The sequence below is a fragment of the Podarcis pityusensis genome, assembly GCF_964106645.2.
Source record: "Podarcis pityusensis genome assembly, chromosome: 1".
Classification (NCBI taxonomy): Eukaryota; Metazoa; Chordata; class Lepidosauria; order Squamata; family Lacertidae; genus Podarcis; species Podarcis pityusensis.
In genome coordinates this window covers 125,372,285-125,387,712 of record NC_138028.1, presented here as the reverse complement: position 1 = coordinate 125,387,712, position 15,428 = coordinate 125,372,285, and the positions used below count along the sequence as shown (strand labels likewise).

The window sequence follows — 15,428 nt, the reverse complement described above, 5'->3', positions numbered from 1 at the left end:
TCCCAGATCCTTTCAGGGGAAACGTATGGAGACCTGAGGTTATGCAGCTGCCGCGCATAAAGGGTGTGTGCTTGTGAAAGATCTCTCTGTATCACAGAATGAATTGTATGTAGCACTGAGCGCAACCTATCAGATTCACATTGTCCCCAACTAAGCAAAAGCGCTGGAGAACACAACTGCTCTTTGATGCATTGTTACCCGGCTCTCTCATTAAGCTGAGCTTCCCTTCGTGGAATTTTCTTTCGACTCGACATTATGACATGGTAATTCACCCAGCCAGATACGTTATATGCATGCTTTTTTATTTTTGCTTTAGCCAGCCTTACTTGAAGAACAATAGCCTAAGCCTCCAAACGCTGCTATTTGTTTGTTCATCAAATTACAGCCCTCCTTAACCTATTGCACGCCTGCTCTTCAAAAGCCAGTCACATAGCTTCCATTCTGTGGAACCGAGAAGGAACCAGCTTTTAATCAAACTCTTATTGTTCCTGAGTTGTTTCAGTAAAGCATGAAGCCACCAGTAAAAGTTGGACTTCACCAGCGTTCACTCAGTAGCAAATCTTCCTCTCCCTATACATTTATCGCTGGTAAAAGCTCTTGCTTAAAGAAAGTGCTGTCATCCCATCTCCCGTCACACTAGCCTCCAGGCAAATAGTTAAAACTGTACCCTTTGATCTAAAAATGTCAGTCTCGTTGGAGGTTCCTTTTCAGTGCATGAAACTTGAAATCAAAGGACTGCAATTCCCTTGTTAATCTACTCCAGTCTAAAATAGCATCTTTGAGCGGGTGAATGGGGGTGGGGTGGTTTGCAACATTTAGTCAACTAATCATTTAGATGAATTGATTTAAAAGTTGCTCCCAGCCGAGGCAGCAGATTTTAATTTTTAATTTTGTTTTTATTTTAGAATTAACTGTTTTGGGATATCTGGCTGAGGATTAGTGTTGTATCCATGCCTGCTTTTCTTCCTTCCCCTTCTCTCTTTAGTGTAATACTTCTGGGGTATATTAAGCCACAATTTTCCTTTGAATCTGTACCATTCGTTAAGCTCTGTGGTTTGTAACTTCAAACCAGGTTTGTGAACCAAGGCTTGACTTTGGTTTGCAATCCAGGAGTCGAAAACAACATCCTTGTCCAGACGTAATGCAAAAACGTGGTTTAACAAACTGAACAAGTCTTGCATTTAGTAATTTCCAGCCCATTGAAACCATGGCTTATTGTTGGGATGAGATTGCAAGGATTTAGGGCGCTTGCAGAATGAGCAATTTTCACATCTTGCACCAGGGGATGGCGTTGTGCTAATGGGTTTCAACTGCTGTAGTGAATGCTGACAATTAACAAATCTGACAATTGCACAACCATATATTTATATATGCATCTTAAAAAGTAGAGACATCACCTTGCCAAAAAAGGTCCGTATAGTAAAAGCTATGGTTTTCCCAGTAGTGATGTATGGAAGTGAAAGCTGGACCATAAAGAAGGCTGATCACCGAAGAATTGATGCTTTTGAATTCTGGTGCTGGAGGAGACTCTTGAGAGTCCCATGGACTGCAAGAAGATCAATGCTCTCCATTCTTAAGGAAATCAGCCCTGAGTGCTCACTGGAAGGACAGATCATGAAGCTGAGACTCCAATACTTTGGCCACCCTGATGTTGGGAAAGATGGAGGGCACAAGGAGAAGGGGACGACAGAGAACGAGATGGTTGGACAGTGTTATCGAAGCTACAAACATGAGTTTGACCAAACTGCGGGAGGCAGTGGAGGACAGAAGTGCCTGGTGTGCTCCGGTCCATGGGGTCACGAAGAGTCGGACACGACTAAACGACTAAACAACAACAACAACAATATTTATATATAGAGAGAAAGAGTGCTTTGAAATATTTTAAATCCTTGAAGGCACAATCAAAGAGCAATTCAGCAAACATGCTGTGGTTTATCAGGTCTGGGTCTTTCAGGGCTTGGAGACGACATGGGAACTCCCATCTATACCACTTTGAGTTCATGATGGAAGAACCATGATAAAAAAATGTAATACACACAGTTAATGTTTTCAAATTACAATTTGTTTAGTGCAGGCATAGGCAAACTTGGCCCTCCAGATGTTTTGGGACTACAATTCCCTTCATCCCTGACCACTGGTCCTGTTAGCTAGGGATCATGGGAGTTGTAGTCCCAAAACATCTGGAGGGCTGAATTTGCCTATGCCTGGTTTAGTGCAATGAGAAGCCTTGGGGCAGCCTCAGACAAGTTATCCTGGAGTCCCACCCACCTCAGATAAGTGAGTCATTGTGGCACTGCAAAGTTATGCTTTGTCCTTTTCAGATTCTTTTCAGAAGAGGGCTAAGGGAGGTACAGAACTCTGCCACTGACCATCTGAGCAGGATCCCTGAGTTTGTGCCGTACCTTTCAGCACCATAATGATAGACTAGGAAATAACTATGGAACGACGTACAGTAATGGCTATTTGGAAAGCTTTTCATCAATATGGGTATATTTGCAACCCAAATGGCAGGGCAAGGCTATAATTAAGTACCAAATCTGTTCCTCCTCCAGAAACACGATAATACAAACAAGGACTGTTGGTTTTTATTTGGCTAGAAAAGAAACTCCCCCACCCTCGCTTCTTTTATAATGGAGAAAATGTGTCAAGTAACTGAAATCTCCGTTTTTATCCACCAGGTCCCTTGATGCTGGCCTTTTAATTATGTGAATATGCGAGATACAAAAGCAGTACACTTGGAAATGTTTCATATTGTTTTGTGAAGGAATTCTGCTTTTTAATGGTTTTTTAATGGTGTGTATCTGAAGAAGTGTGCATGCACACAAAAGTTCATACCAATAACAAACTTAGTTGGTCTCTAAGGTGCTACTGGAAGGAATTTTTTTATTTTGTTTTCATGGTTAGATATTATGGTATTAATTTTTGGCTCCTATTTTGTTGTTGGATTACCATACTTCCCCTAGTCGCTTTTTGAAAATGCAGGCCTCTTGTTTTAAGTTCTTAGCACATCGTATATGAGTTTCCGATGCAGTTTTCTGGGCCTGTGAAGCATGACTGTGTCCCCTTACTTCTGCTCTGCTTTTTTGCTGAAGGCTTCAAATCATTTCTGTTAAGTTGTGGGTGAACATATCAGACGACACAGTGATTCTTCAAACACCTCTTGTTTATTCACAGGCCAGAACAGAACTGAACTGAAGGGTTCAGCCAGCCTGCTTATATAGAGATCCACTAGAACGCAACAGTAACCATTTTCTGTAACTAGCCAATCACTGAACGTCACTTTCAATCCCTTATTTGCATATGTGGACCTGAGTGAAAACTATCTACAGTATCCCCCTGCTGGCCCAGGGTGAGAACTTCAGTACATAACAATTTCCTATCCTTTGGCTGTTCCAAAAGGAATAGATGGTGGAAGCACTCTTAACCCACTAAGCGACCTGCGTTGTGTCAGGAGCTGGCAGGAGCCTGAGGAGAAGGAGGATTTGCAGGCAGAAGAGGGGGAAAGAGAGGAGAAAGATCCCAGGGAAAGGGCCAGTGATTTGTGGGGTTCTGTGCCACCCATGAGGCTGGCAGAGGCAGAAGGAGGGTGACGAAAGCAGGAGATAGATCAGCAAGAGCAAAAGGAGCTGACGTTTAGAGCTGCAAGTTCAAGAGGCGGAAACAGAGGAGCGTTTAAAGGAGGGACAGGGTGCCAGTGAAAATACTTAGCTAGTTAATAAGGAAATGTGTTGTCTATCACTTGAACATTAGGAGTTGATCATACAATATAGTCCAACCCCCTGCAATGCATGTTTTTAGGGGACAGGAGGCGGACAGATGTGGAGGATTCCCTGGTCCTGAATGGGGTAACTGTGCCCCTGAAGGACCAGGTGTGCAGCCTGGGAGTCATTTTGGACTCACAGCTATCCATGGAGGCACAGGTCAAATCTGTGTCCAGGGCAGCTGTTTACCAGCTCCACCTGGTACCTGCCTGTGGACTGCCTCACCAGAGTGGTGCATGCTCTGGTTATCTCCTGCTTGGACTACTGCAATGCACTCTACATGGGGCTACCTTTGAAGGTGACCCTGAAACTACAACTAATCCAGAATGCGGCAGCTAGACTGGTGACTGGGAGCGGCCACAGAGACCACATATCACCAGTCTTGAAAGACCTACATTGGCTCCCAGTACGTTTCTGAGCACAATTCAAAGTGTTGGTGCTGACCTTTAAAGCCCTAAACGGCTTTGGTCCAGTATATCTGAAGGAGCATCTCCACCCCCATAGTTCTACCCGGACACTGAGGTCCAGCACCGAGGGCCTCCTGGTGGTTCCCTCACTGTGAGAAGCCAAGTTACAGGGAACCAGGCAGAGGGCCTTCTCGGTAGTGGCGCCCTCCCTGTGGAACGCCCTCCCACCAGATGTCAAAGAGAACAACAACTACCAGACTTTTAGAAGACATCTGAAGGCAGCCCTGTTTAGGAAAGCTTTTAATGTTTGATGTATTATAGTATTTTAATATTTTTTTGGAAGCCGCCCAGAGTGGCTGGGGAAGCCCAGCCAGATGGGCAGGGTATAAATAATAAATTATTATTATTATTATTATTATTATTATTATTATTATGAATCTTTTGCCTGGCGTGGGACTCGAACCCACAACCCTGAGATTAAGAGACTCATGCTCCCCCGACTGAGCCTATCCAGTGAAACTTCAATGTAACTGAGTGTTTCACTGTTAAATTGCTATCACATCCATCTGCTTGTCCTTGCTGGCCCAGGGTGGATCTTGAGAAATATCCCAAACTGAACTTTTTAAAGGAAATGAATTATGATGCCATTCCTCATGGGTGCTGCACAGTTTTGCTGCTTTTTACCTCTCGGCCACCTTGCCTGCATGGCATCTGGGTTGTAGGCAGGCCGTTGCTTAATGCAGGATGTGCTCCTCAGTGAAATAAGCGGGATAATTTTGTTGGCATTCCGGACCAGGTGCCCCCCAGATGTTCTTTTTTCGGCTTGCTATTCTGGGATGGGAGAAGTCTGTCTCAGGCTTAACTTCTTCTTGCCTGCTAGAACAGTCCAAATAATATTTGTCCAAGAGTAAAAGACTTGTGAAGAGGTTTTCAAACCTTTTTCTGTAGTGCCTTAACTCTGTGTGTGTGTGTGTGTGTGTGTGTGTGTGTGTGTGTTTCTGGTGCATACACAAAATGCTCTCTGCACCATGCTTTTAGATTCCAACCTTCATGTAGTTGCTTGTTCTTTTTGTTAACCTGTGTTCCAACCCAGCCCGGATAGCTCGGTTGGTTAGAGCGTGGTGCTCATAATACCAAGATTGTAAGTTCAATCCCCATATGGGACAGGTGTATATTCCTGCATTCCAGGGGATTGGACCAGAACAGGGGTCGGCGAATTTTTTTTAGCCACGGGCCGGACCACTGTCCCTCAGACCTTGTGGCGGGCCAGAGAAGCGGCACCGGGGGGGTGGAGCTGGAAGAAGAGGAGAAGGGGGCAAGTAGTTCTCCTCCTCAGCCCCCAGGACCAGCCCCAGCCCCAGCGCTTACCTTCCCTGGGGCTGCCGCTGCCACCACCACCACCCCTGCTGCTGCTTCTCGTGGGTAGACAGAGCGAGCTCGTCCGCTCCGCTCTCTGGCCCACAGGAGCACCAGGGCGGCGGGTGCGATGGGAAGATGAGTGGCGCAAAAGGGCTGCCTCCGGAGAGGGGCTGCTTAAAATGGCGCTCAGCCCAGCCCCCTTCCTCCTCTAGGCAGGGCGGGGGGAAGCCAGGAGGAGGGAGGGAGGAGGTGCCGCCGCGGTGTGTGTGAGGGAGAGGGGGGAAATGGAATGGTGCAGGAAAAAAATGGCGCAGCCCGAACAAACAGAATCCCCACGCCGATCCAGGGACAGTCTGCAGGCTGGATCCTGAAGGCAATTGGGCCTGATCCAGCCCGCGGGCCTTAGTTTCCCGACCCCTGGGCTAGAAGATCCCCGGGGTCCCTTTGTAGTTTAGTTAGGTTCAACAGATTTAAGTACGTTTAAACAACTAACAGGGACGCGGGTGGCGCTGTGGGTTAAACCACAGAGCCTAGGACTTGCCGATCTGAAGGTTGGCAGTTCAAATCCCCGTGACGGGGTGAGCTCCCGTTGTTCAGTCCCTGCTCCTGCCAACCTAGCAGTTCGAAAGCACGTCAAAATGCAAGTAGATAAATAGGTACCGCTCCGGCGGGAAGGTAAACGGCGTTTCCGTGTGCTGCTCTGGTTCGCCAGAAGCGGCTTAGTCATGCTGGCCACATGACCCGGAAGCTGTACGCCGGCTCCCACGGCCAGTAAAGCGAGATGAGCACTGCAACCCCAGAGTCGGCCACGACTGGACCTAATGGTCAGGGGTCCCTTTACTGTTACCTTTTAAACAATTAACTGCTTGTTTCAGTAGCTTTGTATGCACCATTCTAAACGGTTAACTAAACTGCTCTGTTTTTTCCTGCTCCCATCCAGTTCTGAATTTGCTACTGCTTTGGTGAAGAGGCGGTAATCCTTGTCTGGGCAGATTTCCTCTGTCCAAGACCCCCCCACCCCACCCCTTTCCCCTCAGTAGCACTTTGGGATGACACACATGTCTTGGAAGGAAGTGTGTGGCTTGTCAGGCTGCAAGTTTATATTTAGCTTTCAACTCTGTTGCTTGCCACACAAAAAAAGGAAAGAAAAGGGAGGGAAAGACTGGTTAGCCAGGATGGTCCCTACTGTGCAATGGAAGAAGAGGAAGTGACTAAAAATAACTGTTCCTGGACCATTTAGAATATATTATACTACTGACATTTATTTCTTGCTTGTGTTATGTAGTCATTCCTTTCCCAAATGTGAATTCAATTTGTAACGCAAATGAAAGAAGGAGAAGTTAACTGTTGTATAATAGATGAGAAAAGCATCCCAAAGGTGTTTTTTTGTGGCATGGCTTACCAATTGTACACATTTAAAAGAGGTGGTGTTTCTGTATGTAGACTAGCCAGCCTTAAACAATGGCTTGTTGTCTTGGCTTTTTTCTTTTCCCCCGTATCTATCTATCTATCTATCTATCTATCTATCTATCTCTATCTATCTATCTATCTATCTATCTATCTATCTATCTATCATCTATCTATCTAACTTTATTAGAACAATACATACAATACATTTTACAAAAGCAAAACCAAACCAAACCAAAACACAACAAACAAAACAAAACAATAACAACAAACTAAAACACCAAAAACATCACATATTCTCTTGATTTCCATTCATCCCCTTGTGCTATCTAAACTTCATTTTCTACTTCACACATTTATATTTCTAAATATTTAAAAATACTTTATTAATTAATGTTCCTCTCTTGTCTTGCAAGATTCAGTTCAGACCCGTCAAAGCATTTAGATTTTTACAGTACCGTTTTATATACTCTCTAAAGACATTCCATTCTTTATTTAATCTCTGTTTTGAGTCGTCTCTGAAACTTACAGTCATTTTGGCCAATTCTATATATTCTATCATCTTCACCTGCCAGTCAAATTTGGCGGGTAGCACTTCTCCTTTCCATTTTTTTGCTATTAAAATTCTAGCCGCCATTGTCACATACACGAAGATTCTTCTAATTTTTTTGGGGGGGGGATTTCAGTAGGCATAATGCCTAATAGGAATGCTCCTATTGGATTTTTTTGAAATGAACATTTAAAGATGTTTTTAAGTTCATTATATAGTGTGTCCCTGAATTCTCTTACTGTCTTGGTTTTTTAAAAGGTTCAGAAGTTACATAAGCTTCCTAGTTTGTTTCTCTTGTCCGTGCCAAGCCAGGAGCCATCAGGCACATGTGCAAGCACACTGGTTTTGCATGGTGACCAGTGATAAGCCAGCAACTATGGCTTATCCTGACATGCAAACATGGCCCTAGTGTTGAGCACTGCTTTTTTTATCATGTGGCTGGGCATATCACTACTGTGAGCCTATACAGAGAAAAATCCTGGAGTGAAGTTTCACCCTATGATGGCAGCTTCATCCTCTGTACCATACTTCTGTAGGGTAGGGGGAAATTTGGGGTGTAGCAGATGGTGGTGGATGTGTGGCAGAATGCACAAATAGTAAGATATAGGAAGTAAATGAGTAAGTCTTACATCATAGGCAGGCTGCAGTTACTGCCCAAGAGACAACAGGAAACTTAAATAACCTTCAGCACCTTATACTGCCTGCAGGGTTTCAAACAAATGTTTTCTGTTAGATGTACATTTACCATCAAGCAATTTGATATTTGACTTGAGCTTAATGAGGGTGTTTCCTGCTTGGCAGGGGGTTGGACTCGATGGCCCTTGTGGTCTCTTCCAACTCTATGATTCTATGATTCTATGAGGGTGAAAGAGGAGAGCGCAAAATATGGTCTGAAGCTCAACATCAAAAAAACTAAGATCATGGCCACTGGGCCCATCACTTCCTGGCAAATAGAAGGGGAAGAAATGGAGGCAGTGAGAGATTTTACTTTCTTGGGCTCCATGATCACTGCAGATGGTGACAGCAGCCACAAAATTAAAAGACGCCTGCTTCTTGGGAGAAAAGCAATGACAAACCTAGACAGCATCTTAAAAAGCAGAGACATCACCTTGCCAACAAAGGTCTGTATAGTTAAAGCTATGGTTTTCCTAGTAGTGATGTATGGAAGTGAGAGCTGGACCATAAAGAAGGCTGATCGCCGAAGAATTGATGCTTTTGAATTATGGTGCTGGAGGAGACTCTTGAGAGTCCCATGGACTGCAAGAAGATCAAACCTCTCCATTCTTAAGGAAGTCAGCCCTGAGTGCTCACTGGAAGGACAGATCCTGAAGCCGAGGCTCCAATACTTTGGCCACCTCATGAGGAGAGAAGACTCCCTGGAAAAGACCCTGATGTTGGGAAAGATTGAGGGCACAAGGAGAAGGGGACGAGATGGTTGGACAGTGTTCTCGAGGCTACCAGCATGAGTCTGACCAAACTGCGGGAGGCAGTGGAAGACAGGAGTACCTGGCGTGCTCTAGTCCATGGGGTCACAAAGAGTCGGACACGACTAAACGACTAAACAACAACAACAACAACAAACTGTTAGCCGTGCCTTCTTCTGAGGAGATGTATCCTCCCACTAGCACCAATAATTTAATAGTAATAATTTTATTAGCTGTACCCTGCCCTATCTGATTGGGTTGCCCCTTCCAACAAATATAAAAGTGTAATAAAACATCAAATGTTTAAAACTTCCCTATATAGGGCTGCCTTCAGATTTCTTATAAAAGTTTTATAGTTATTTATCTCCTTGACATCTGATGGGAGGGCGTTCCACAGGGTGGGTGCCACTACCGAGAAGGCCCCCTGCCAGGTTCCTTGTAACTTCACCTCTTGTGATCCTCCCTCCCCCCACATCCCACGCCCAGCACTTAGCAGCCTTGCAGATAAATATACAAAATTTGCCAGTATGCACATTCTTCTTACCACCTACCTGCTTGCATTTACCTGAGCCCTGCAGGATGTATTTTGTGATAAGTCCGGCAAGTAATTGGTGAACGGCAAATGGGGAGCTTGATGTGCTAGCCTGCCAGTGCGCAAACACACTTTATTTCCTATATTGCTGTGCCCCTTTTGCACTTTCTTTTTGGGTGAAAATGTGTCTGAAATATTTAATCTTTGTTTCTTAATGCAGAGTTGATAACCATCAGTATACAGTGGTACCTTGCGTTACAGACGCTTCAGGTTACACACGCTTCAGGTTACAGACTCCGCTAACCCAGAAATAGTACCTCGGGTTAAGAACTTTGCTTCAGGACACTGACAAACTGGAACGTGTCCAGAGCAGGGCAACCAAAATGGTCAAAGGCCTGGAAACGATGCCTTATGAGGAACGGCTAAGGGAGCTGGGCATGTTTAGCCTGGAGAAGAGGAGGTTAAGGGGTGATATGATAGCCATGTTCAAATATATAAAAGGATGTCACATAGAGGAGGGAGAAAGGTTGTTTTCTGCTGCTCCAGAGAAGCGGACACGGAGCAATGGAGCCAAACTACAAGAAAGAAGATTCCACCTAAACATTAGGAAGAACTTCCTGACAGTAAGAGCTGTTCGACAGTGGAATTTGGTGGAGTCTCCTTCTTTGGAGGTCTTTAAGCAGAGGCTTGACAACCATATGTCAGGAGTGCTCTGATGGTGTTTCCTGCTTGGCAGGGGGTTGGACTCGATGGCCCTTGTGGTCTCTTCCAACTCTATGATTCTGTGATTCTAGGATGAGAACAGAAATTGAGTGGCGGCGGCGGCAGGAGGCCCCATTAGCTAAAGTGGTACTTCAGGTTAAGAACAGTTTCAGGTTAAGAACGGACCTCCAGAACGAATTCAGTTCTTAACCCGAGGTACCACTGTAATGAGTTTTTTGAAGATTCCTTACCAGTTTTTTTAAAGGATCTATAGGCTGTGCTGCACGCTTGGGATCTACAAAACGGGCATAACCTAAGCTCTGTTTCAAATAAGACTGGGAATGGTAGTTGCCTGTTATAGTAAATATCTGGCTTCCTGCTTATAACTACTTTCTGGAAAAGAAAAAAAAATCCTGTAAGGGCAGTGCTGTGAATGTTCCTCTATGGAAATTGTTAATTGCTTTAACTTCCCTCCTAAAGACAATCCGAGAGAGACTGGTACTTCTAACAGAATCAGCTGAACGTTTTCAGGAAACTGTTTATATAAATCTCTCTAGGGGCATGTAAGTAATTGCAGCCAGGCCTTGTTTGCAGTGTTTTCACCAGCTGAACTCTCCCTTCGAACAAGTACACTTACACTGGTTTTAGAACGATTTGCACATGAGGTCCGTAAGTGTTTGACAAAAGCAAGGAGATACCGCGGAATTCCTTTAGTGTGTAGTCATTCTGAAACGGGAGAGAAAATACTTAAGAGGAACAGTATATTGAGCGGCTGAAAAGCTAGTAAATTCCTAGATGCAGAACAGCTTGCCTATGTCTGTTGCATCTTTTTACAGATGTCTACTTTGCAACAGTCACCTCTGTATGCAGATGTCTTCTCTTGCTGTGGTCTCTAGCATGGATTGCATATGTGAAGGAGAATATCTCTGATTATAATTTTTTACCCTTGCACTTTTGTTTCTAACAGTATTTTCTAGAATGGGGTAAAGCAGAAAGAGCCAATGTGACCCAAAATGACCCAAAATGACAGATATGAAGTTGGCACTTTACTGTACGGTATAAAGGCTGTGGGGGCGCTATGGGGACGCTGTGGGGTTAAACCACAGAGCCTAGGACTTGCTAATCAGAAGGTCAGCGGTTCGAATCCCTGCAACGGGGTGAGCTCCCATTGTTCAGACCCTGCTTCTGCCAACCTAGCAGTTCGAAAGCACCTCAAAGTGCAAGTAGATAAATAGGTACCGTTCCGGCGGGAAGGTAAACAGTATTTCCGTGCACTGCTCTGGTTCGCCAGAAGCGGCTTAGTCATGCTGGCCACATGACCCGGAAGCTGTCTGCGGATAAACGCCAGCTCCCTCGGCCAGTAAAACGAGATGGGCGCCACAAACCCAGAGTCGTCTGCGACTGAACTTAATGGTCAGGGGTCCCTTTACCTTTACCTATAAAGGCTATGGGTTGTCGTCAACTAAGCTTTACTTTGAGTAGACCTATTGAAATGAACAAACTAAGTTAGGGACATTCATTTTCCTGGATTTACTCTGAGTAAAACCTTGTTGCATCCCAGCCAGATGGGTGGGGAATTATTATTATTATTATTATTATTAGCACCTAGATCAAAGTGGAAAAATGAAAACAGAAACACAGGCTTATGGAATCCAATCACTGCTGCATTTAGCACGTTGCCCCTCCATCAGCTGTGTCCATTTCCAGATACTTTTGGTGAAATTGCAGTATTATAAAGAGCACCAACAGTTCTTATCATTCCTGCCCAGTGTTTTGCAGTATAATCTTTCAGGCATGTCAGGGCATGTGGATATGTGTTCCGAGTTGTTTTAATACCTATTGAGGTTAACCGTACAGAAATCTGTGCAGAATTGGAGTGCAAAGGGGACCAGCAGACATCTAAATCTTAAAGCACAAGAGTAAACTGAAATAAAACCCAGTTCTTGGGTTCTTTGTCCTTCGTACGCTTTGAGCATACATAATACTCTGTTGGTCCCGGTTACCCATGGTGCCCTGGTGTTTGTCTATAGTATATGTGTGAGTACCATAACTACTTGGATGAAGACAACCCCATGAATTCTCCCCATTCCCTCCCTGGCTTCCACCCTGTGGAACACCCTCCCTTCAGATGTGAAGGAAATAAGCAGCTATCCTATCTTTAAAAGACATCTGAAGGCAGCCCTGTTCAGGGAAGTTTTTAATATTTAATGCTGTACTGTTTTTAACACTTGATTGGGAACCGCCCAGAGTGGCTGGGGAAACTCAGCCAGATGGGCGGGGTATAAATAATAAATAATAATAATAATAATAATAATTATTATTATTATTATTATTATTATTATTATTATTATTATTATTATTTATTTAGTGATGTGATCATTTGAATGGCAAGACACCTTCAAGTGACCTGATCCATGTGTTGGTGGTTTTCTCTGTTACACTGCAGCCACATCAAGTGACGATTACGAGAAATTTGTTGCATGTGTGTGAGTAAAGGGGAACTTTGTCACATGACAAAGTATGTGATTACCGTATATGTAAAAAAAAAGTATGTGGCTATATGTAAAAGGAGCCTGCTTTGATAGATGATCCGAGCCAAAATGAACAGTGTATTTGGTACACTTTTCAGAGAGAGAGAGAGCACAGACTTCTCAGCTCAGGTACTATCCTGGCTCTCCTCCCCAGACACAGAACTTGACACATTATCATGACTGGAGGTTTTAAAAGTTTTATGAATGAAGTCAGTGCAACATCCCAACTTTGGGTCTACAGGCTATAAGCTATTAAACCACAACAGAGTGCTATGATACATGAAGAGGCTTAACTAAGACGTTGACCCAAACTTGACATGCACCTTGTGCGCTCCTTTTGGATAGCAGGCACAGCTATTGCGCAATGGATATCTTCAGTCTCTGGACTCAGCAAGCAAACAAGTACTCCTGTGTAGAGAATGGGCGTGTGGGGTTTGTTGCTTTAGTTCATGATTACCTAGTTTGAAATATGAATTTGTCCAGTTCTTAAAACTTGGCTTGTTGAAAGAAAGGGCTGCTAAATGTTCGGGTTTTCCTGGCAACATCCGGGAATCGCCATGAAAAATGGCGTCTGGGCAGATTTTTGACAAATCAGCAGAATGTCCGGTGAAACCCAGGCGTATGGCAAGTTGGGTTAATTTTTTTAATCTTAAAAAATCAAAGAAAAGGCCCCAAACCAATTTTGTTTTTGGGAGGGGGGAAAAAAGCTCAGAAAGAAAGAAAGGGAGAAAGGAAGGACGGAAGGAAGGAAGGAAGGAAGGAGCTCAACAGCTCTGTCCAGATTTTCACTTTTGGGAATATGGCAGCCCTTTGAAAGATAATCACTTGACTTTACTGGGTGTGTAAATCATTCATTCTTGTTAATTATGGTCGTATTGATTCCAAAGAACACATAGTTCATTGTTGTTGCTTCAACTATCATGGTCATATCAAACCTATTGTTGGCATCTGTCTGTCTCGAGAGATAATGATAGTGAACCTCCAGTGGTGAGGTCAAACCAGTGGAGAATCACCATACCTTCTGTAGTTGCAGAGACTGGTAACTTACAATGACTGCCTCCCGCATGACCTCTTCAGGACACAAGCGTGTATGGAGGTCCTGGGCTGCCCAGACAACAGGACCCTCCTCCCAGCCTCACTGATGTGGTCCAAAGGAAAGTAGAGCAATACGTTTGGCACCAGCTTGGCTGCAGGAGTTTCCGCAAGGAGGCGTACAGGGCACCATCCAACCGTCTTAGGACCTCCACTCTGGGTTTACTCTTTAGCCTTTTCTTCTCCCAATGATATCCTGCAAGGCAGCAAAGGATTAGGATCAGAGTTTTCCATATCAAACCAAAGATCATGTAAATGATGGTGTTTCCTGCTTGGCAGGGGGTTGGACTCGATGGCCCTTGTGGTCTCTTCCAACTCTATGATTTTATGATTCTATGAAATGTTGCACACTATACTCTTCAATGGTTTTCCCAGTAGTGGTTTTTTCCCCAGTGGCAGCTATGGTTTTCCCAGTAGTGATGTATGGAAGTGAGAGCTGGACCATAAAGAAGGCTGATCGCCGAAGAATTGATGCTTTTGAATTATGGTGCTGGAGGAGACTCTTGAGAGTCCCATGGACTGCAAGAAGAGCAAACCTATCCATTCTGAAGGAAATCAGCCCTGCATGCTCACTGGAAGGACAGATCATGAAGCTGAGACTCCAATACCTTGGCCACCTCATGAGAAGAGAAGACTCCCTGGAAAGGACCCTGATGTTGGGAAAGATGGAGGGCACAAGGAGAAGGGGACGACAGAGGACGAGATGGTTGGACAGTGTTCTTGAAGCTACCAGCATGAGTTTGACCAAACTGCGGGAGGCAATGGAAGACAGGAGTGGCTGGCGTGCTCTGGTCCATGGGGTCACAAAGAGTCAGACACGACTAAACGACTAAACGACAACAACATACTCTTCAATAACAAATTGCATTCTCCAAATATTAGTGCTTGACTTCATTAGCACATTCTTGGGTTTAAAGGGGGAGAACGATACCCTTGCTCCGAGCTCCAGAGATACGTTCATTTATACAGATTTCTTTCTTGAAGCATAAACTGCCTTCTAAATGTTCTACACAGTTCTGCAACGCAGAACAACAGTGCTTTCATTCTGAGCATCCTTTGTGGAAAGGCCCCTGTATATTTACTTTTCTAATAGCAGCAGGTGACATGAAGACAAAACGCTGCTGGTAATGTGCTGAAATATTAATAGGCCTTATTGTATGGCTTCTTGTTCTGAATGTTAATGTAGCGTAAAACACAGCAGTAGCCCGATGGGGATAAGTTGCATTTGGCATGCAAATACACCCTTTGAGGGTAAAGGCTTATAGCAAATCTGCATTTGAGAGACAAGGTGAAGGAGTAAACGATAGATATGTTTGCGTATGACTGAGTGTCACTGCAAGAGTGGGGCTTTTATTGCCCCTATTCATTCTACCCAGACATAAGCTTGAAGAGTTTCCAAAGTAATCTAGCTTAAGTCCTTGGTTTGACGCAGGCTGTATTCAAACTATACTTTAGCAGATTAATTTGTGTAATGGAAGAAGGCCAGAGGTATGCCTTGGAGAGACTTTTCATCCGTTTGTTTGAATATGGATGGAAAATGTGTATGTATTGCTAGATTATCTGGCCACACTTTATTGTATTTCATATTTAAGAGATGGCAGCAGGTAGGGCGTGCTCTGCAGCGATGGTTTCAGAGTGTCCCAACATACCGTACTTTTCTGTG

The 15,428-nt window shown here is 44.3% G+C and overlaps 1 protein-coding gene across 5 annotated transcripts in view; it reads left to right on the top strand.

The window, feature by feature from the left end:
- Positions 1 to 15,428, top strand: part of MYO1B (myosin IB) — a 158,769-nt gene that overhangs the window by 96,318 nt on the left and 47,023 nt on the right. The window lies entirely within an intron of this gene.